The sequence below is a fragment of the Silene latifolia genome, chromosome 1 (genome assembly GCF_048544455.1).
Source record: "Silene latifolia isolate original U9 population chromosome 1, ASM4854445v1, whole genome shotgun sequence".
In the NCBI taxonomy this organism is placed as follows: domain Eukaryota; kingdom Viridiplantae; phylum Streptophyta; class Magnoliopsida; order Caryophyllales; family Caryophyllaceae; genus Silene; species Silene latifolia.
Window position 1 is genome coordinate 148,934,475 of NC_133526.1, and position 24,027 is coordinate 148,958,501.

At 41.7% G+C, this 24,027-nt stretch overlaps 1 non-coding gene across 1 annotated transcript; it reads left to right on the top strand.

The window, feature by feature from the left end:
* Nucleotides 1–16,694: 16,694 nt before the first annotated feature.
* On the top strand, nucleotides 16,695–16,803 carry LOC141622010 (small nucleolar RNA R71). Its single transcript, XR_012532828.1, has one exon. It is a non-coding gene; the product is annotated as a small nucleolar RNA R71 (small nucleolar RNA).
* Nucleotides 16,804–24,027: the final 7,224 nt, after the last annotated feature.

Genomic DNA, 24,027 nt, shown 5'->3' on the forward strand with positions numbered 1-24,027 from the left:
GAGAAATGTATTACAACTAAATTAAGAGAGCATAAGATTGGATTAAGAGAGTATTAAGAGTTGATGCTAATCTAGATAGTACAATGGGGTATTTATACTAAAGATTAGGTACAAGGATTAGGGTTACTAAGGGCTTAAATGACTATTAAGACACTAAGAAAACTTGAGGAATGCTACTCCCGAGGGACATGCGCAGATCCTCCTTGCTAGTCCTGCCACAATCCGCTCGTCCCGTGCCGTGGCACGGGCTTTTCTGTCTTATGATCCACTCGGATCAGAGAGGGGACGCTCGGATCTTTGCTCCTCTAATCCACTCGTCCTGGGATCAAGCCACTCGGATCCTTGCAGTGTGGTACGCTCGGATCATGCTCGGGCCGCTCGGATCCTTGGGCAGAGTAGTTCTCTTGTTTAGCAACTTAACAATCCACAAGGATCGTGTTGGGGATGCAAGGATCCTTTCATCATTGCCCATTTCACTTTATTTTTCTACTTATGCCTCTAGTGTCGGTCTTCTCTTTGATGCTTGGTCATTAGATGCGATCCATTTAGCTTCATTTCGCCTCATAAATGCAAGGTTAGCAATCCTTAATTGGGGAACTAAATGTGCTCAAATATGAGTCACATCAAACATCCCCAAACCGAATCTTTGCTCGTCCCAAGTAAAGAGGTGACTAAAACTAGGACCTTTATTTAAACTAGCCTACTAATATAACCGATGTGAGACAATTAGCGGGTCTCACTCCGCTCCTTCAAATCACAACAAGACAACCATGAGGTAGGATGTCTTCTTGCAAGGCAAGGTAGGGCTTGCCAAAATGGCTATACATCCAACCATTAAGTACACAAAACAAGTAATGGATGCATCTACAAAAATGAGTAGCCACTTTCGGAAATTATCTAAAAAGGAAGCAATCTAAGGGTATACACTCCATCATAGATACGGTTTCTTCAAACTTCTAAGCCTAAGAGGATACCAATAAATCACCTCCACGTTGTGTCAAGCTAGGGTACATTATTTGTCCTCAATCGTTAAATGCTTTCGTCAAGAGTAGGCTCATTATGGTGTTATAAACACTGTAAGATCGCGAAATTCCCCTTCTTGCCTAGAGAAGAAGAAGGGTCGTCCCCTCTCCACCATGCATAGAAGTGGGTTCAATGGAAAAAGGGATCAATGTATTTTGAGTTTCATGATGGGAGTTTGCTTTTGCTTTTGTTGTTATTCCCCCCAATTTCTTGTAGCATTTGACATTTTTTAGAACAATTTCTTTTTGCCATTTCTTGATGTTTGGCATTTGATGCTTGACAATTTTCAACTTTTTGCATTTTTGAACATTTTCAAAGTCACCCTAATTTGTAAGGAGGGTGCTTATATTTTAAACATAGGAGTCTATTTTTCTACTCCTCTTTTCTTTGATTCAAATTGCAAACTTTTTGATTTTTCATTTCAATGCTTGAAATCAAATAAATAATTTTTGTGCCCATTCCCTTTTTGTTGACAAAATGTGATAGAAGTGGAAGATGGTTGCATGGCTTCAAAGGTCACCTTGGAATAAATGGTAGCCAAGGAGTTATCACACCACAGGGTACTCTTGACTAGGCCTTAATCCATGGGTCAAAAGATACTAGCATGACACATCCTAGGGTGTTTTAGAAGCATTCTAGTGAGCAAAGTCTCAAGAAGAAAAAGTATCTACAAGGGCATATACACTTGTCAAGTTTCCCAAATAGATGTTTTCGCAAAATTTTTCCTAAAATGCAACTACATGCCATGATGCAACTAACATATATACAACCTAATGCACATGCTTCTATCAACTAGTATGTCATATAAGATAAATTCAACTCCTAAAATCATATTGGTGTATACCATATGAATCAAAATAAAGCCACATAGTCATCAACATAGAGAGGAAAAAGGAGATTGGAAAGATCATACCATGCGGTCTTCATATTCCTCATGCCTCAGATGTGGTGTAGTCGATTCAATGTAATAGGATGATAAATAAACAAACAAAAAAACAAACAAGTATATACAAAATATACAATTCTACACTACAAAGGAAAAGAACATGTTTTTGGTTTTTTTAATTTTTCAAATTTTTATGGTTTTTGATTTTATGAAATAAAAGAACATATTTTTGTATTGTCAAATTTTTTTCAATTTTTATCATTTTTGATTTCGAAAGTCAAGTTAGAATTTCCCATCCCCAACAAGTATAGGCATTGTTCTCAATGGTCAATACGATAGGAAATTATGCAAGCTAAATGAGAATGCAAGATTTTTACACTAATATGCAAACTACATGAGATATATATAAATGATGCAATCTATTCTACTCTATATGATGCATGATTTTATTTGTTGGAGAGCTAGTTTAGATTAACTCCCATTCCTTGTGTTTGAACTTCCCCAATCCAAGTAAGACACTATTTCTAGTGTAAAAGCAGGGAAGTTCATGCACAAGTATGCAATGCATGAAACTAATTGTCATTTTGGATTTTTAAAATTGGGAACAAAATGAGACACCTCAATGGGACCGAGGTGGGAGTCCTTTGAATGTTGCTAGGACTCAAAACAAATGATAAAGATTAAAAATTTTGAAAACAAGAGATATAAACAAAGCTAGAGGAGGTGTAGGAAACTCACAATGGAATAGGTTGAAGTCAAGTAATCAACCCCGCATATGTGGTATCCTCCAAAAGCTTGTTAATCCTCAATTGTCGCTCATTGTGACATCCTCATCACTATCATCAACATCTTGTTCATCATCCTCATCATCTACCTCCATTGACCCGGAGGCTTCACCACTCTCATCATCATCATTAGAACTTTGCTCTTCTTCCTCTTCTTCTTGGCAAGCGTCACTACCTTCCCCGTCATCAACAACAATCTCCTTCCCCCTAGCAACTCGACTATCCATGTTGGCTCTCTAGAAGCACTTGGGAAAAATACCTCCCTATCCGCCCAACTAGGCAAAGGACATGAAGGATCAAGTAGTCCTTGCCTAGCTAGATGTAGGAGGGGCGGATATTGAGCACGATAAGAATTGACCCGATCTTCATGAGCTTCCTTATGCATATATTGCATTAGTTGGGTTTAATTCTTGGTAGGTAAATGGATATAGTGGAGTCACAATGGAGGAGGAGGAGGGCTTTACATTTGATTCCCTATGTTACTTGATGATCATTTCGGCTTCCTCGGAGACGGGTAGATGGTAGTTTGGGCTACGGACGGCGATGCGATATATTTTGCTACGCAAGATGAAGGACTTAGATTCTTTGATGAGCCACTCATACCTGTTGTCAAGATTGTCATTCTTGACCCAATGGAATTTGTTGATCATAGTGGCCATATCAAGAAAGTTGCCCCCTTTAACCGGTTTGTAGATCTTATCTTTGTTGAAATCCGGGTTAAAGTGCTTGGCTAACCTCGTCACTAAGCCTCCATTCATAATGAAAGCCGCTCCTTCTTTCCCATTATCAATTTCAAGCCATCGATCAAGTAAAGGTTGAAGGATGTTGTATTCTTTGGTGAACTTTCCATTGATCTTCATGGTAGACTCAAGGTAGACAAAATCAAGCTCGGTAAAGTGATTGTTGCCTTTTCTTCCAATCAAAGTGTTGCCCAAAAACTTGTGCCATACTCTTATGCCCGGATGGTGGACATATAGAACATGGCACTCCCAGAAAGACTCAAATTTTCTCCCGGTAACCGCTTTCCAAATGCGTGCGGCATCATATTTTAAAGGCTTCTTTGTATAATGATAATGTTGTAAAAGACCAAACACTTCACCAAATTCAAACAAAGTCATTCTTCTACTCTTGTTCTCAAGGCGGAATTCAACAAATTTTTGAGCCTCTACCTTAGACGCCTTCAAGGAGCTTATGAACTCCATGGTTAGTGAAGGGTAATTCAATTCTTCCATTTCAAAGAGGGTTAGCAACCTCATGGACTCGAAAAATTTCCTAGTTCTCTCAAGCACACCCAACTTTTCTAAGGCATCATGACATACAAACTTGGTAGCTATAATAGTCTTCTTGGTAAGGGATAAAAATGCATTCCTATGAGCATCGTTTAAGAACGTTACCTCCGGAAAATTTGGCAATTGTTCTATAACCGGAGTAGGTATAGTAGCTTCTGTAGACGCGGGCCCACGGGGGTCGCTCGGGTAGAAAATGAGCAAGCTTTGAATTTGTGGAGTCGCCACTAATTTATTGTGCAAAATTGGAAACCGTTCGAATACCTCGTCCCATGTCAAGACTCAAAGTAGTGACATGAACACCAAGAACTCGTTACCCTTAGCATTCTATGTCTAGAATGACTCTCGTGGATGCCAATGAACACGGATGTTCACAGAGATCTGGAGTAAGGGGTGAGGGTACGTATTAGGAAGCTCTTTTGATCGAACACCTAGTCCCGCCCGCCTCGATAGCAGCCTCTACTAATGATTAGGGAAAATTGTCTATACTCGATATGTTGAAGGTTATATGCATGCAATGCAACATCCATTAGATTAATCCTAGCATGTTAGATTTAACTAAGTCGGTGGAACATGTAATTTAGCATACAATTGGGTCGAAGTAGGAATTTAAGGTGGATTACATGTGAAAGCATACAAACAATATGATAAAGAAATAAATACAATAATTGAAAATTGCAATAATTACAACGGGTTAATTGATTTACGGCGAAAATACATTTAAAACGGATAATTTAAGAAAAGAAAGGGAAAATAAATTAACAAACAGATTAACGGTGATAATAGGATTAATAGTTAATTATTACGTAAGCTAATAACTAAGTCAAAGCAATAGCGGAAGTTCATGGGCAGAATTCAACTCGGAACAGGCGCAACACTGCTGCGTCCTTTGGAAGAGGCGCAGTGCTCACTGCGTCTGTTCCTGAGGTGAATTCTGGCTGTGAAGCTGGAATTGCATATCGTTAATGTTCATTGGTGAATTTAATGCTTGATTATCGATATTTGACTCGGATAGAAGTGGATTAACATATTATTTACATGTGAATTAGTCATAAAAACAATAAAACATGAGATAAAGCTAATTAGGACAAATTAGTTACAAGGATAAATACAAGGATTAATTACAAATTAACAAACTAGTTAGGTTATTAATGCTAAACTATTGATGATGATGACGATAAACAGAAGAAAAATATACAAAAGATGAATTTCAGAGACTTGATATTGATGAATCGAATCTCTAAAACCCGGATTTGATTTAATGACGAAAACCCGCAAATATGAATTATAAGGGATTTTAGTCGGGAATTAAAAAGATGATAAATTAATAATGATTTGCATGTTAAAATTATTATACTAAAATTATTATACGAATGAAATAAGAACAAGAAAAGACGAAATAAAAACAAACAAACAAATTAAACAAAAGACGAAGGAAGAAGAAGGAAAGCAGGAACTGTGGTAGCCTCAGGAAGAGGCGCAGCAGGTGTTGCGTCCCTTCGAAGAGGCGCAGCAGTTGTTGCGTTCCTTCTCGACATCTGTCTCCCGTTAATTCATAAAAAGGGTTTGAATAAATGTTTTGTAAATCGGTTTTGAATATATTTTCGACGTAAATCTTATAATAATGATTACAAAAACAAAGTACAATAATAAAAGATGGGATTTACACCCTCAGACTTACATGTTTGACAAAACGAGATTAACTATGTTAACGTTTAGTGATGCTCGACTCGAATGTACGACGAAAGTGCCCTCTAAGAGGAAAACGAACAAAATTGATTAAGTTGATTGATGTGGAGTAGGTCAAATTGATCGGTCATGCAAAACGAGGCTGGTACTCAGAAGGATCTGAGCTTACATGGTCGAAAATTCAAGCACGTAGACGCCAAAAAGCAATAGCGTGGTCTTAGAATGCAAAGGGAGAAGAGAAAGGCGGGCACTCACGTGAGAAATATGAAGAACGAAGGTCCCTATTTATACTAATCACACGAAGGAATTAGGGTTTCGGTGAAACTTTGGAAGTAAATCTCGAAAAGACCTTAAAATACGCATAAAGGAGCTGGGGAAGAGGCGCAGCAGTCACTGGGTCTCTTGGAAGAGGCGCAACACCTATTGCGCCCTTTCCCCAAGGGTTTCCTCCTACGGAAGAAAGATTTTCGCGTTTCTATTATGGAATTGCGGTTTGATCTTGATTTCCTTATTATTTATAAAATAATTTCGGGATATAATTTACCAAAGATTAAAATATTGAAAATATAGAATAGAAATATCCGGAACATTCAAGAATATTCTGACTCGGCATTTTAAACGGTTATTAGAAAATGAAGACGGTTTTTTACGCGGACTCTAAATGTACTCTAATTACTGTCAAAACGACCGTAATGGTGCGTAGATGACGACTGATACCGTCGTTTAGTACCAAAATTAAATTTATATTTCCAAACTAAAACTATAGCTAGTGATAGTAAGGGTCGAACCGCAGAGAGACAACGTTGATTTTGTTTGCTATTTTTCAGTCTATAAAGTAACGATAAATTGGGGGTTTTGAAATCGATTGATTAACTGGCTAATTGCTAAATGAATATTCTTAACAAGATAAAAAGAGGATCGGGAATTTCGGTTCACCATGGCAAATAACAGGTCAGTCAAGCAGCAGAGATCTCATAATACGGTCTCAGGGAAAATAAGCTAGTCTTTCGATCAAAGCTCAAATAACCTCACGGTCCAATAATTCCTTAGAATTTATCAAAGTTTTCACTCAAGAGAAATTCTAAATCTAGCGATAAATCAAATTACCAATCTTTCGACCTAGTAAAGAAATCCATCAAAAGATAACAAGACCAATACGGAAGAACTCATGTTACACAACAATCCTAATTTTATACCATGGCTCACCTAATTCCCAATCAAAGGAGTTACCTACGCGTAATCATAACTACACTAATTGCGAAATTAATAGTAAAGAACAACTTTGACATAATGAAATCTAATTAACACAAAGGGGAAGAATCAATTCTGGAAATTAAGTGATGAAACAAGAATCAAAATAACAAGTACAAATAAGAGAAAGAAGAATTGCATAAAAGGCTTACTAATTGAATATCAAGAACGAAGCATTCCAATCGAAAAGTTTCCGTCTCAAACTAGATCTGAAACTAAGTTTTTTTCAGAATGAAGAGCCTAACCTAAAAGTTGCTGCATTCTACTGATACAAAGATACCGAAAGTTAATTACAAGTTGGGCTTTAAAAGTCTAACACGGAAAATTAAACGTCAGCTCGAAATCAGGTCGATCGACTGGTCAGCACGGTCGATCGACTGAACATGCGGAACAGTAACTTCTGTCTGGGCTCCAGTGGTCGATCGACTAAAAGGCGCAGTCGATCGACTGAAAATGCTGTGCAGTGGCTCCTTGTGGCTTCCAAACAACTCTTCACTCCTTGTACGCATCTCAAGGTGAGTGAAATGAACTCTCCTTCCTCTTGGCTTCCTTGAACTCGCTTCCGGGGGACGAACTTGGCTTGATTTAGCCTACTTCCACGCATTCCTACAATAAATCATAGAAAATGCAAAGTAAACCGTTTCGGGAGAAATAGTAGCCTTAAGCTATCAATTATGCATGGAAATACGTGCCAAAACCGCAGATAAAGTGTATAGAATATGCACGTATCAAATCTCCCCAAACCAAACCTTGCTTGTCCCCAAGCAAGCACTATGACCCGTATAAAACTAAATGGAAAGGAGTACATTTCAGAGCTAACTACAAGTCAATGCCAAACCATTTAATGCCCAAAGTCAACTACTGCGAAGCTTAAATCAAGCGAACAAATTTATGCATATCATAGAATTAAATCGGGCGTTCGACCTTGCAAGACTCACACAATCGGACTCTCCCGGATCACTCTTCTCTCAGCAAAGCAAATGGTAAGATAATATGTAAAAGAGAGGGAAGAGAAGTATAGTCTCTCACCTAGACTGCGACCGACAAAACATGTATGCTTGACTAGCATGAATAATGATTCTATTTACCATACATACGCATAACCACCGTCAAGGACTATCACATGCCAAACTATTGCAAAATTTGGATATGTGAGGCTAAGTGGGAAAGAAGGGGCAAAACAATTATGGGAAAGTGAAGGTAAGAGCCAAGCTAGCACCTAACGAACCATCAGAAACGGAATCCCGTTCTTCCCACTCAAATAAAAAAAAAACATGCCTTTATTGACTAGGCAACACAAAAATCCAACGAATGCCTCCAAATCAAGAAGTAAGCATATGAGGCGTGTCTTTATTTCAGCCAAGACTTATTATTTTCGAAACTCTCTCTTTTTTTTTTCATTGTTGTTGCTTCTTTTTTTTTTTTTTTTTTTCATTTTCATTTTTCATTTTTCAAGACCTGAACTGGTGGTCGATCGACCAATGATGGCTGTCGATCGACCACCCTGCACACTTCAGAACATTCTGCCCAGGTAAACAACTTCTCCTTTTTTTTTTCATTTTTTTTTTCTGAATCTTTTTCTTTCTTCCTGTTTTCAGGCTGAAGTAAATCCTTCACTTCTCAAAAATACCCGCTCCAACATTACAAGAGCAAACCAAAACAGCTTAAATCAACAAATTCCTCTACTACTTCCTAGCTTGGCACAATGGTAGGCTAATTATGGGATGTAGTTGAGGGCAACTGGCAATTTTGGCTTATAGTGGAGTTAGTGGGGTAAAATGAGAAAGGGGAGGATGCAAAAGTTCTCTAAACATGCAATACCGACCACAAACCAATGCGTATAGGCAATAAGAAATCAAAACTCATAGACGTGCAAAACATGAAATGAAGGGAGTAACTACTCTCGATCCTAAATTAACCGGTCATAAATGTCACCAGTTATAGGCTCTATATCTCAGAAGGTATAAGTAGTTTGCCAAAAGTAATGAGTCAAGTCTAATTGCCCGAAATGGATTCCATAACGAAATTTGAGAGATCACTTTTAATTCTTGCTAAGCAGCTATGAAAAGGCAAGGAATGGCATATTTGACTAATAGAGCAGAATCATCATTAAAAACTCCAATCCGACTCAACTATATGCAAAAGTAAACGTGATATTTTTGGTTTTTTATGCATTTTTTCAATTTTTTTCTTTGTTTTTGTTTTTTTGTTTTTTTTTTTTTTTTTGAATGGTGAAAATAAAAACAAATGCAAACAGAAATGCACTAAACATGTGACTGAAATGCAATAAAAAACAAATGCAGATGCAAAACAAAAGGCATATGCAAATACCCTCCCCAAACCAAAACGCACAATGTCCCCATTGTGCTCAACAAAGAAATCACCAAAGAGAAAAATGGGAGAATAAAAGCATAAAAAGTAAAAGGAAGCGAAAAGAGAAAGGAAAACAACTCACAAAATACGACCTCCCAAACCAAACCAAAAACGGGAGGTCACCAAGATCTAATCTCCACCCTCGTAGGAGGGGTCGCTCCTCGTCGGACCCCGACTCACTCTCCTCCTCCTCGGCGGCGGTGTAGCTCTCCTGGAAACGGAGGGAGTGGCTCTCCGGGAAGTGGAGGGACCGGTAGTGGTGGTGGTAGGAGGGGGTCTCCTAGCGGCCCGAGGGTAGCCACCCTCGGGGGAACAAAGTAAGAAGGGTGAGCCCAAATACCCTTGGGAAGCATCCCCCCCCGAGCTAGCTCGTCGTAGACCGGGAACAGGGCGATGGCCGTGTGCAATCTGTGCTCGTTGAAGCTCCTGCACAAATCACCCAAGACACGTGACATTGCCCTCTGGTCCATGACCGGAGGGACAACTAAGGGAGTAGGTGGTCGAAAAGTGGAGGTGCCAGCAGTGGGAGCAATGGAGGTAGGGGTGCACGTGAAGAGGAGGCACGAGCCCTCCTCGAAGTGCCGCGAGAGGCGTGGCCGCCACCAAAGGAAGCCCGTAACTAGGCAAGGGTGGCCTAGCAGCCCCCTCAACAAAGTGGTGAGGGGGGGACGAAAGGGTAGCCAAAGTGATGGAATGCGGTCACAAATGAAAGAGTCAATCTTCCACCGCATCTGTCTATCGACCCAATAGACACCCTGCGCGTAACGGAGGTCCATAAAACGCAGCTCAGGGTCGATGGGGTCCTCCTGTCGAGGGAAAAGTAAAACAAGGCGGTTGGCGATACGTGTCACCAAACCGCCACAGGCAATGGTGGTCAAGTGGCCCTCACTTACAGTGTGAAAGTGAGCGGCGGTCAAGTAGGCAATGTTATAGATGCGGGCTTTCCGACGCTCAACGTTCAGATAACCCGCCAAAATCGAAAGCTCAATATTATTCACGTTATTAGACTCTTTACGGCCAAAAATGGTATTAGCCATTAGCCGTAGAAAATAACGAAGAGGGGGCAAGTGGACGGAAGTGCCCGTCCTCCTCGACCCGTAAGTGTCACCAATACAAGACCACATGGCCTTGTGAGTGTCAGAGGGGTCCGAGGTGCTACCCTTGAAGTACAGACCCAGAAAACCCGCAAAATTAGCAAGTGTCAGAGAATAATTAACATTAAAAAGTCGAAAGGATATGCAGGGTTTGGTCTCATCAGCCTCAAAGGCTTCGGAATCAAAAGCGTAAGAGGAGAAGAATTCAAGGGTCATAACATAATATGTGAACTCAGACATGTCCACAAGACCCGTCATACCCGTCCCATTTAGCAGGGACACGACCGACTCATAACAGCCTAGTTTCTCCAAAGTGTCTTTATGGAGAAACCGGGTGACTGTGACTTTCATAGTCGAAACAAAGAAGGAAAATTTAGGGCGCTGAATAGGTATTTCAAAGATAACCTGCGGATAGTCAGGTAGACTATCCGTAGTGGATTCTATCATCAGGGGCGGTCCTCGTTGCCGCTTAGCTGGCCTTTGGCTCGATTGTCCCTCTTGCATTGGCGCTTTTCCTTTTGTCATTGTTATTCCTGCATAAGAATCAAATTAGCAACAAACAACCAACTTAAGTTTCAATTTCCAGAAACCCGAATCAAAATCAGACGATCCAAGCAAATTAGGGTTTCGAAATTTTTGGGGCAAACTGAAATAACCGTCTCCCAGTTGCTAATTAGTGTCGAAAATCAAAGGGTAAAGGCTAGAATAAGCAATTAAAGCATATAAATGTCCAGAAATCATACCCTAAAATCGTTTTCCCCAAATCAATTTTTTCGACTCAAGGGCTCAGTACTCGAAAAGTGTGCATGGAACTTCAGCAAAACTCGAACAAATAGTATAAAGATAAGATTAGAAACATACCTTAATGATTTCTTTGAAGATTGAAACAAGAAAGGCAGAGAATGAGGCGGATTTATAGGTGGAAACGTGAAAAAGGGAGAGGATATAGGGTTTGCTCTTTTCTGATTTTGGGAATAATGAAAGAATGAGAAAATAAGGATAGAAACTTCCCTTATCAGCTGCCTCTGAACCCGCGGACTGGTCGATCGACCGGTTTATTTGGTCGATCGACTGATCCTTCATATTCCTGGCTTCTGGACTCTCCTTGGTGGTCGATCGACTACGTGACCAAGTCGATCGACCACTTCCCTATGCACAGTAGCCTCTGTTCTCCTCGCTTCAGTCGATCGACTGAACCTCCTAGTCGATCGACTGTTTGAACTGGCAATTGGAATTAAAATCGTCAAAATTCATTTCGCCATTATAACTTCCTGTCTTTCTCTCGCAAAAATCCAGTAGACCACTTACGCACTTTGCATAAAATAAATTCTGAAAAATTATCAAAGGCGTACAACCTTCCCAAACCAAGAAATTGCAAATGCATGAAAATAAAGGAAACAAAACAAGAAAACTTAAAAAGCAAATTGAATGAAAAAAACAAAACGGAAATCCTAAATTACACAATAACTACAACCTAGGTTGCCTCCCAGTTAGCGCTGGTTTAAGAGGTCCCGCACGACCTTGTTACCTCACTTCTCATCATCTGATAGCAGATCGAAGTACAAAACCTCGACCTTCCCAACATATGCATCTGATCCATGATAGTGCTTCACATATTGGCCATTTACCTTGAACCTTTCTCAAGCAGGGTCTCCAATTCAACAGATCCGAACTTTGTGACAACCGTGACCGTATAGGGGCCGTTCACCTGGATTTCACTTACCAGAAATAAACGGATACGAGCGTTAAAAAGAAGTACCTTATCGCCAATATGGAACTCGCGCTTTATGATTCTCTTGTCGTGCCAGCGCTTTGATTTCTCCTTGTAGATCCTTGCATTGTCATAGGCCAGCAGCCTAAATTCCTCTAGCTCATTCAACTGTGTCATGCGTTTCTCACGAGAGAGGTTAGGATCCAAATTCAAATCACAAATAGCCCACCAAGACTTACGCTCTAACTCAACAGGTAAATGACATGTCTTACCATAAATCAATCGGTACGGTGACATCCCGATTGGCGTTTTACACGCAGCTTCTATAAGCCCATAAGACATCGCTAACTTGAGACTCCGCTTTTCCGTGATTTAGAAACAACTTTAGCTAAGACTTCTTTCAATTCTCTGTTAGAAACCTCAACCTGACCACTAGTTTGGGGATGATACCCCAAACCTCTACGATGTTGGACACCGAATTTAGTCAATAAAGCACTAAGTTGTTTCTCTTTAAAATGCATTCCCCCATCGCTAATGACAACCCGAGGGACACCAAAACGAGGGAAAATAATCTTTTTAAACAATTTAATCACGGCTTTTGCATCGCAATGGGGAGTAGCAATAGCTTCCACCCACTTGGATACATAATCTACAGCTACGAGGATATATTTATTACCTTGACTGCTCGGAAAAGGTCCTTGATAATCAATGCCCCAGACATCGAAAATCTCAACCTCAAGAATGCCTACCTGTGGCATCTCATGTCTCTTGGAAATATTCCCCGATCTTTGACAAGCATCGCATTCAAGAACAAAATCACGATACCGCATGCAAAGTTGGCCAATAGAAACCAGATTGGAGTACCTTAGCTACGGTCCTGGACGGACCGTGATGACCACCATAAGCAGAAGAGTGGCAAGCCTCTAGGATATCCTTCACCTCCCACTGAGGTACGCATCTCCGGATGAGACCGTGTGCACATTCCTTGAAAACATAAGGATCATCCCAGAAATACTGTCTAGCATCATAGGCAAACCGCTTCTTCTGCTGCCATGAAAGCTCGGGTGGTATCCTACCTGTCACAGCAAAGTTAGCAAAATCAGCAAACCACGGAGGTGGGTAAGACCCTGAAGTAGTAATAGCTAACAAACTCTCATCAGGAAAAGAATCATTAATAGGCAAAGAATCCTCCCTTTCTATCAGCTGCAGACGAGATAAGTGGTCAGCTACCACATTCTCTGCTCCTTTCTTATCCTTGATCTCCAAATCAAACTCCTGCAAAAGGAGTATCCACCTCAAAAGCCTCGGCTTCGCATCTTTCTTAATAAAGAGAGTCTTCAACGCTGCATGGTCAGTGTAAACAATAACTTTAGAACCTAACAAATAAGACCGAAATTTGTCTATGACAAAAACAACAGCGAGAAACTCTTTCTCAGTGGTAAAATAGTTGACTTGAGCCTCATCCAGAGTTCGGCTCGCATAGTATATGGCATTCAAAGCTTTATTCTTTCGCTGTCCCAGAACTGCACCGATAGCATAATCGCATGCATCACACATGATCTCAAATGGGAGGTCCCAATCAGGCGGCCGAATGATTGGCGCGAGAAACTAGGGCCTCTTTTAACCCGTTAAAAGCGACATGGCACTCATCAAGAAATTCAAAGACAAAGATCCTTAAGAAGCAATTGTGTAAGTGGTATAGCAATTTTTGAAAAATCCTTAATGAAACGCCGGTAGAAACCAAACATGTGACCTAGGAAACTCCTCACTCCTTTAACATTCACGGGAGGAGGTAATTGCTCAATCACCGCACCTTTGCCTTGTCAACATGTATACCTTTATCGTAAATCGGTGCCCTAACACAACTCCCTCATTGACCATAAACCGACACTTTTCCCGATTTAAAACAAGATTAACATCTATACAACGTTGCATGACTTTATCAAGGTTAGCTAAACAACGATCAAAGTCACTGCCATAAACTGAGAAATCATCCATGAATACTTCCATAATATTCTCTATATAATCAGAAAAAATCCCCATCATGCACCTCTGAAAGGTAGCAGGGGCATTACACAATCCGAAAGGCATTCTACGATACGCAAAAACACCCCGTGACAGATAAAAGTAGTCTTACTCGATCGTCCTGGATGAATAGGGATATGAAAGAACCCTGAGTATCCGTCTAGAAAACAGAAAAATTTGTTAGAAGCAAGTCTTTCAGTCATTTGGTCAACAAAAGGGAGGGGGAAATGGTCTTTCTTGGTGGCGGCATTTAACTGTCTATAATCAATGCACATCCGCCACCCTGTCACTACTCGAGTTGGTATTAATTCATTTTTGTCATTTTTAACCACCGTAGTCCCTCCTTTCTTCGGGACCACCTGAATCGGCTAACCCACTTGGAGTTGCCAACTGTATAAATAATACCGCATCAAGTAGTTTCATCACCTCACCATAACAACTTCCTCGCATCTTTGGGTTCAAATTGCGACCACCTGTCTGTAAGGTTTGTGGCCTTCTTCCAACTCTATCCTGTGCATACAAACATCAGGGCTGATGCCCTTAATGTCATCCAAAGAGTAACCCAAAGCCTTCCCGTTTTCTTAAGTACACACATCAAAGCAGCATACCTGGTCATCGTTAAGCTTAGAGCTAACAATAGTTGGGTACTACTCCGTATCATCTAGAAAAACATACTTAAGATTAGGGGAAGTGGCTTACGCTCCGGCACCTTTACCTCTACAAAGATAGACATAATCAGCTTCAATGGTGTAGCAAGTGTTCACCAAGTTATCGTTGGCCAGGCTCAAAAGCATCTCATCTTCTTCCTCATTGAGCTCGTAGCTCTCCATTGAGGCAACCAAAGCGACTGGCTCCTCAGCATTCTCCACTGTATTACCTGCACACTCATCTGAATGGGTTACATCAGCTAAGGGATCCTTGGCTAAGGATTCCCTTCAATTACAAGTAACAACCCTGTCAACAATATCAATGGAATGACACGTATCTTCATCAGCAGGTTCAGTTGCCTTGTGAGCAAGACTGAACTCAATGGTGTCATCCCCTACCTCTAAGGTGATGGTTCCGCGTTTAACATCTATCACAGCTCCAGCTGTATGTAAGAACGGTCTCCCTAAAATAATAGGTATCTGACTATCCTCTGCAATGTCCAAAACAACGAAATCTACAGGAATAAAAAACTTACCCACTCGAACGGGTACATCCTCTAGAACACCTATAGGTCTCTGAGTCGATCTATTTGCCATTTGAACGGTAATATCGGTCACCTTAAGTCTACCAATGTTTAACCTTTCGCAAACAGAATACGGCATGACACTAACACTGGCCCCCAAGTCACAAAGGGCCTTTCCAATTACGTGGTTACCTATAGTGCATGGAATTGAAAAACTACCCGGGTCCTTTAATTTGGGTGGCACATTAACTTGTGAAAGAGCATTACATTCCTCCACAAACGCAACATTACCATCATCACGAAAATTTCTCTTACGATTCAAAATATCTTTCATAAATTTAGCGTAAGAGGGTACATGGGTAATTAAATCAGTGAAAGGAACCGTTACCTCGAGATTCTGGACCATCTTCAGAAACTTACCAAACTTACGCTCCAGCTTGGTAGCCTTCAAACGCTCCGGATACGGGACTGCAACACTGGCCGTAGGATCAGTAACCTTCGGCTTCCGTAGGTTTAAAACCCCCGTCAAACCATCAATGAGTGATGAATCATGCAAACTAGTTGACGGATTTGCATCCTGCTCTGGAGATCCAGTTGATCGACTGGTATGGGTGGTCGATCGACCATGTAAGTCAGGCGTGAATCAAGCTTTCGTCCCAAATTATCATCATCAGGTATCTCAGTCGATCGACTGAGGATGTTGGTCGATCGACTGGATGTGCTAGGTGTGAATAGTTTCTGACCAGAAAATATTTTGTCTGACAATTCGGTCGATCGACTGGGAATGTTGGTCGATCGACTTGAATTACTGGCATTCAGACTCGTTTTTCCATTAGAATTCAAACGAGCTTCTTCATCATTTCCCGAGTCTTCCTTTGGCTCGTCGGGACTTTCATAAGAAAGGCCACTTCTGAGATTGATGGCATTGATCGTCTCAACCGACCCTTCACATTTAATTGGAGAATTAGCGGCTTGCTTAGCCTCCATATTCTCCAATTGTTTCACAAAATTCTGTGAGGACTCAATCCCGGCTGCTTCCATATTCGCCACTTGAACCAAGAGGAGTTGGACCATCTCTCTTAACTTCTCGATCTCATCTGAGTTTTGAATAGGAACTTCGACTTTCCCTTTGGAAGCTTCAGAAGTCTCGAGTTTCTCGAGACGGGTAGAAATGGAAGTTATAAGTGACACAACAGCAGTCATGTCTTCACTTTGCTTTCGTGACTTACCACGTGAACTTCCAAACTCAAATTTATGGACTCGCCATCTCCTCAATGGTGTTCCAACCTTTACTTTGACCGGTATTATTTTGGAACCTACCATTAGCAGCTGCATCCAAAATGACTTTGTAATCATCATATAAAGCATTGTAAAATAGATTGCAAAGATACCATTGCTGGAAACCATGATGGGGGACAGCTCGGACCAAACTTTTGAAATGTCCCCATGCTTCACAAAAATCTTCGTCGGCTCCTTGCTGAAAACTCGTGATTTTACTTTTCAAGGCATCAGTCTTCGAAAGCGGGAAGTACTTCTTGTAGAAGGCTAGTGCTAAAGATGTCCAATCAGTGACTCCAGCTGCTACTCTATCGAGGTAGCGATACCAATCTCGCGCCGAATCCTTCAAGGAGTATAAGAACATGAACCCCTTTACTTCATCTTGAGTTACCCCCTCCGGTATAGGTATTGAACAGCAATAGTCCATGAAAATTTCCATATGTTTCAAGGGGTCTTCATCCGTAGACCCGCTGAACTCGATTCCGTTCCACTAAATCAATATAAGAGGAACGAAACTCGAATTTACCGGTGGAAGGGGTAGGTAACTGTTGCCCTTTTGGAAGGTGGTGCTCCTTTGGCTGAAAATTATCATATATCGTAGCCATAATTTCCAAAGTGAGAGTACTCAAGTCTTCCTCTCAAAACCTGTCTTCTAACTGTGCAAAAGCAAAACTAGAAGCAAAGGTAAGCAACGGCCTCAAGGAACAAAAGTTCCCTGAGACAAGGAAAATAAACTAAAATAAAGCAAAAAGAATTACACCGTCTCCCCGGCAACGGCGCCAAAATTTGATACCGTCGTTTAGTACCAAAATTAAATTTATATTTCCAAACTAAAACTATAGCTAGTGATAGTAAGGGTCGAACCGCAGAGAGACAAGGTTGATTTTGTTTGCTATTTTTCAGTCTATAAAGTAACGATAAATTGGGGGTTTTGAAATCGATTGATTAACTGGCTAATTGCTAAATGAATATTCTTAACAAGATAAAAAGAGGATCGGGAATTTCGGTTCACCATGGCAAATAACAGGTCAGTCAAGCAGCAGAGATCTCATAATACGGTCTCAGGGAAAATAAGCTAGTCTTTCGATCAAAGCTCAAATAACCTCACGGTCCAATAATTCCCTAGAATTTATCAAAGTTTTCACTCAAGAGAAATTCTAAATCTAGCGATAAATCAAATTACCAATCTTTCGACCTAGTAAAGAAATCCATCAAAAGATAACAAGACCAATACGGAAGAACTCATGCTACACAACAATCCTAATTTTATACCATGGCTCACCTAATTCCCAATCAAAGGAGTTACCTACGCGTAATCATAACTACACTAATTGCGAAATTAATAGTAAAGAACAACTTTGACATAATGAAATCTAATTAACACAAAGGGGAAGAATCAATTCTGGAAATTAAGTGATGAAACAAGAATCAAAATAACAAGTACAAATAAGAGAAAGAAGAATTGCATAAAAGGCTTACTAATTGAATATCAAGAACGAAGCATTCCAATCGAAAAGTTTCCGTCTCAAGCTAGATCTGAAAACTAAGTTTTTTTCAGAATGAAGAGCCTAACCTAAAAGTTGCTGCGTTCTACTGATAAGAAGATACCGAAAGTTAATTACAAGTTGGGCTTTTAAAAGTCTAACACGGAAAATTAAACGTCAGCTCGAAATCAGGTCGATCGACTGGTCAGCACGGTCGATCGACTGAACATGCGGAACAGTAACTTCTGTCTGGGCTCCAGTGGTCGATCGACTAAAAGGCGCAGTCGATCGACTGAAAATGCTGTGCAGTAGCTCCTTGTGGCTTCCAAACAACTCTTCACTCCTTGTACGCATCTCAAGGTGAGTGAAATGACCTCTCCTTCCTCTTGGCTTCCTTGAACTCGCTTCCGGGGGACGAACTTGGCTTGATTTAGCCTACTTCCACGCATTCCTACAATAAATCATAGAAAATGCAAAGTAAACCGTTTCGGGAGAAATAGTAGCCTTAAGCTATCAATTATGCATGGAAATACGTGCAAAAACCGCAGATAAAGTGTATAGAATATGCACGTATCAACGACCAAGGGGTTGACACAAGTGTTTGAGCTATGACTTGACGATAAACTTACGAACTGTCATATATCGTTCTGTGTACGAAACATGCGTCCCAATCATCACCAGGTGGTCTGCGAGAGCTATAGAAATAAGGTATCTACAGAGCCCCCACTTTGACTGAGGCTTGGACAAGGCGAAACTCAAAGTATAGCCATCAGGTCAATCGAAGATTACAATCTGATGACTATGGCGACGCGAGGCGGCTCAAGGGGTCTGAGCCAAGAACCTGTCGTCGGGAACATTTTAGAGTCTGTCGACTATCGGGGAGGGTCGTTTAAAGTCCATTAGACTATATAAGGAGGCTCGCCAGCCATAAGAAGAGACTATACCTGAAATTCCTTGAAACTCCTTACTCTGTCGGACCCCAAAGGGAAGGCAAAACGTAATATAAAAGGATTAAAATGGGGGCAGCAAAACGTCGGCAGGAACTGCCGAGAGAAATCTGCTTGGGTCAATCTTCAAACGAACTTCGGTAAAACTCGAGATTGAACTCCACGTGTTAAGAGGGACAATGGGTTGTCTTGAACTCTCGCTAGGGGAACATAATTGAGGCTGATCTCCACGTCTTAAGAGGGACAATTGGTTGTCCGGAACTCTCGCTGGGGGAACATAACCGAGGCGTGTCAATTTCTGTCAGAGGGTATTCGCTCGTTGTGGCAAGCGAAGTCTCGATAAAGTACCGCGATAGTTCACAGTTTGCTCGAAAATACGTGTCCGAGTGAAGAATAAACATCAAATGGACCAAATATATGATATATGGTGTTGAGGAAGAGGTGCACCAAAGATGGGCCCACAAATAACGAACTTATAACGAATTTTCAAAAATTGACTTGGAGGAAGAGGCGCAGCAAGGGCTGCGTCTCTTGGAAAAGGCGCAGCACCTGCCGCGACCTTTCCTTGATGTGTCCCTGTCTGAGTAAAAACTCGATAAAAATCGTGTTTTATTCATCATTTTCGAAACATAAATCCTTCAAACTCTCTCAAGTTCCAACCATTTCTCGTCAAAACTTATCAAAATCCTGCATTTGCCATGACTAATCGAGGTATGTGTATTATTTTTGCATTAATCTTCCGCATTTGGACAATTTGGACCGACAAATTAGGGTTTCGACAGGGCAGTCGTATACCTATCAAAAATAACCAACTGGCTCTAACTAATATAGCTAGGGAAGTCGGGTCGATCTCCACAAGGAGATGGGAAAATGTCAGCTTTAACTAAGTTCGTCACGGTAGCCAATTTGGGGATTTTAATTTGGTTGTTCTAAACTAAAGAGGTTGAGAAAGAGAAAAAGGCAAGAGAACAAAGATTAAGCAAATAAGGAAGAAGCAGCTAAGACAGTCGGTTCACCATGATCATTCAGTCAAGCAATCTAGGTCTCAGGTCAATGCAAATATGGTCTATGGGGCAGTGAATATCTCCTTCCGGTCTCAATTCGCCCTAAAGCACTAATAGCTTAGCTTCCGCCCTCACTACGATGCCCTAATGTTCGCTACGAGTCTCACCCTTTCCAACCCTCCGGTCCAGGTCAAGGTTTACTACGATAAAATGCGTAATTGCGTCGACTCAATTAGACGGATACAATTGATAGTAGCGATTAACAACAAAGATTACACAAGCATAAAACCTAATGTGGCGATTACTATTCCTTCATAATCATGGAATTAGCTACACATCATTATCGAATCAACAACAATAATATATAGATAATAGGATTTGAACATGATGATAATAAACAAGAGGAATTCAAATAAACAATCGCAGATATAAGAAAAGAGAAAGAAGTATTAGCAATAAGATCAATTAAGAGTAGAATTAAGAATTAAAAGGGAAAATAGTACCGATTAAAAGTTTCGAATTCGAGCAATGGAATAGAAAAGAGTATAGGAAAAAGAAGCAGTGAGTAAAGATCAAGTGAGGAAGAGTTACGCAGTCTACTCCTTAAAGTAGCACACGAAATCTCCCCCTAAACCTAATCCTAAAGCCTAATTACAAAAGCCCATACGAAAATAGGCGGAAAAACATAATTACAGGGTAAAACCACTCGATCGAGTGGACTAAAACCGCTCGATCGAGTAACTAAGCAACAAACCCTTCGATCGAATGGAAATAAACCACTCGATCGAGTTACTCCTTATAATGTCTTCTCGATCGAGTAATATTTATGCTCGATCGTGTGATCTTCATGATATAAAGCATTCGATCGACTAGAAAAGTGGTCGATCGAGCTATTTTGGCACGTTAGGCACTATGACACCTTCCGAAATCAGCTCACGCGTCTTCAAAGTGATAGATTCCAAGCTCTGATTCCTTGTTCTCCATAAATGTAAGCAAATGGGACGAGTTTGGGCACGATTTATCGTCTTTTCGATTTGAACCTGCAATTTACACAAGACAAACCAAAGTAGACTATTCGGGGGTATTTGTAGCTAAATGCCACGTAAAATAGTACAGAAATGCGTGTAAAAATGGGGTAAAAACCTTATATAAAATACACGCATCAGGTTTCCAACCCTAAAAATGTCGAAAATTTGGGGCTTTTCCCACGAACGATTTTGCCTTGTAGAATTGACTTTATAAATGGATAATTGGCAGCATAGGGATCATACCCATGTGTTCATTTCGAATTTTCATTGAGTTTTGAGCGTTTGAGTGAAATTGTGACGACCTCACGGCTGAACCGTAAATTGCTTCGAAAATAGCCTTAGGGTTGCCCATTTGTGATGAAACTTGATATTTGGAATCCTTGTATGATGGGTAAACTTCCTACCATTTTGGAGTTTTGATTCGTGACGTCTTTTTCAGAACACTTTTCTAGGGCATAATCACCGTTATAACGAAATGCTGTCGAAATTCTGACTCAAACCCATGACTAGGATTCAATTTAGACTTGACTTGACCCATAATACCACATGAGTGATCGGGTTTTTGGGAAAATGGCCAAAGATGGCGAGAAAAGAGCGATTTCGGAGCTTTGAAGGCTCGAAAATCTCCTAACTAAGGCTCGTCGTCTATTGACGCAGCCTAAATTACCCTACTCTTGCAGGTGACGAGGCTTCTACATCAGGGAGAGGTCCCATGGACGTGGACACTGTTATTGACCCTTCTCGTATGCTCGAGGAGGCGTTAGAGCAGGCTTTTGCTGCTGCGACGGAGGCTGCTGAGGACGAGGTCGTCGAGGAGGAGGCTGTTGAGGAGGAGGCCCCGAGGCGGGCCAATGTCGGACGAGGTGGTCATCAGCTGAGAGGAGGACCCGAGTGGGATAAGAGATGGGGTAACCGACATCTCATCTGGGCAGCGGAGAGTCACCTGTCCTACAGGACGGTGAAGAGTTGGCAAATTGAATTCATCATTCTTTTATTAACCTTCTATTATTTTCATTTGCTATCCATTTCCTCTTTTATTCGAGCTAAAGATAGCTCTTGCTTTGAATCAAAATAGGAGGCCAGGAACATCAGGTCTTTCTCGGGTTACACTACGATGATGGAGGCTTACGGGAGACTAACGGCGGAGGAGCAGGCCATCATCAAGCGGGGAGCGTTTGGTGCTTTAGTACGAGCGTGGAGGGATATCAAGGGAAGGAAGATTCGGGCTAACCTTAGCCTGATTCGAGCTTTCCTTGATCGGTTTTGGGACACGACCTCAACCTTTCACATGCCTTTTGGCGAGGTTGGGGTCACGTTGGAGGATTACGGCATGATTTCAGGCTTGCCGTGTAGGACTGAGGCTGTGGTGTGGCCAGAGACAGCCATGAGAGTGGACTCGGCTGAGGCTAGGAGCTTGATCGGCTGGAACCTGGCGGCGAAAGTTACTGCGGTTCCCGAGTTGGTGCCGAGTTCCTACGTCCGGGATTACTTTGCTGGGAAAAACCGACGATGATGGTGATCGATGGGAGGGAGACGACTCCTCCTCCTCCCTGTACTGCGGAGCAGAGAGCTCGTTTGTGGCTCTGGTTGTTTTTGTCTTCACTCTACCTCGGAGATAAGGGAGAGAGGCTATCGACGAAGCTTCTTCCTTTCCTTTCTGACCTGAGTGGCCTAGGTCGTTGGGACTGGGTCACTGCTGGCTTTGCGGTCCTCATTCGCTACATGAGGGCCATGGTTCGTCCGGAGCTGGTGGAGAAGGGGACTTCTCCTGCCACTGTTGGTCCTCGACTGCTGCTGGAGGTATGAACCCCCGCTTTGTATCATGAAAGATCATTTCCTTTTCTTATCGAATCACGAAAGATCGTTATTGATTATCTTGTTTGAAGGTGTGGGTGTACTCTTACTTTCCGGGCTTCGCGCCCAAGAAGACGGAGCCGGGGAAGAGAGCTTATCACGTTGTGAGGGATTGGGTAATGTTGCGTACGAAGAGCCAGCGTTCGTCTCACGACGTTTGTTGACGGGATGTGAATGCTCTACAGCTGGAGGGCGTGAGTATCCTCGACTCACCTTTCTTTGATTGCTTATTGCTTTCTTTTAGAAGTGATCATATGAATGACCTCTCATTTGCTTATCTTAGTGGGTGCCCAGACCTTGGGCGGACTATACTGGCGTCCCTCCTTTTGTGGCTGAGGTCCTTCGACCCAAAAGCTCAAGCCAGTTGCTGATGAGGATGCCGATGGGTCCCGTGTGGTACTTGGGAGACCGTTTGACTCGCCAGTGCTCTCGAGATGCCTTAACGGTCCCCATCGACCCTCCTTGGACGATGTTCAAGGAGCCTTCTGATGCTGAGAGGGAGGCTGACCTAGAAGACGTCGGTGGTGACACTCTCCTTCTTCCTGGCGAGGACTACTCGGTGTTCCTCTACCGGAGGTTGGCGTACTGGGCGGTCGTGGTAAGTACATCACCTTTCTTTCGATTGGTTTGAAAACATGATGAATGATCATCGATTAATGGAAACTATTTGAACTTTGCAGGAGGTTGAGGCGGCGGGCGTCGAGCCCCCAGCGTACCCCGAGACCCTCTAGTACACTGATGCGGCAGAGATGACGATGATCTCCGAGATTCGCGACTTTGGCGAGGCGGTGACAGATGCTGGCCTGGATGATTGGCAGCATCTGATTCGGAGGGTGAGTTCCCCAACTTAAATAATCATCTTTTGTATAAGAATACATTTGTTTAACTTTGTCAAATCATTGGGAATCCTTGTTTATTGAAATGCAGGTAACGCCATCTCGGTTCGTGACTTTGTGGAGGGTAGCTAACCGGCTACGGGCTAATGCCGTCGAGGTGCTTGCTGGCGGTCGAGGACATTAGGTATGAACTTTCCGTTTACTTCGTTTTTTAACCTTCTTTATGCTTGAAATGATTGACATGAGCCAATTCTTGTCATTTGCAGAGGGAGCGTGACTTGGAGCGTAGCGTAGTCCCGAGA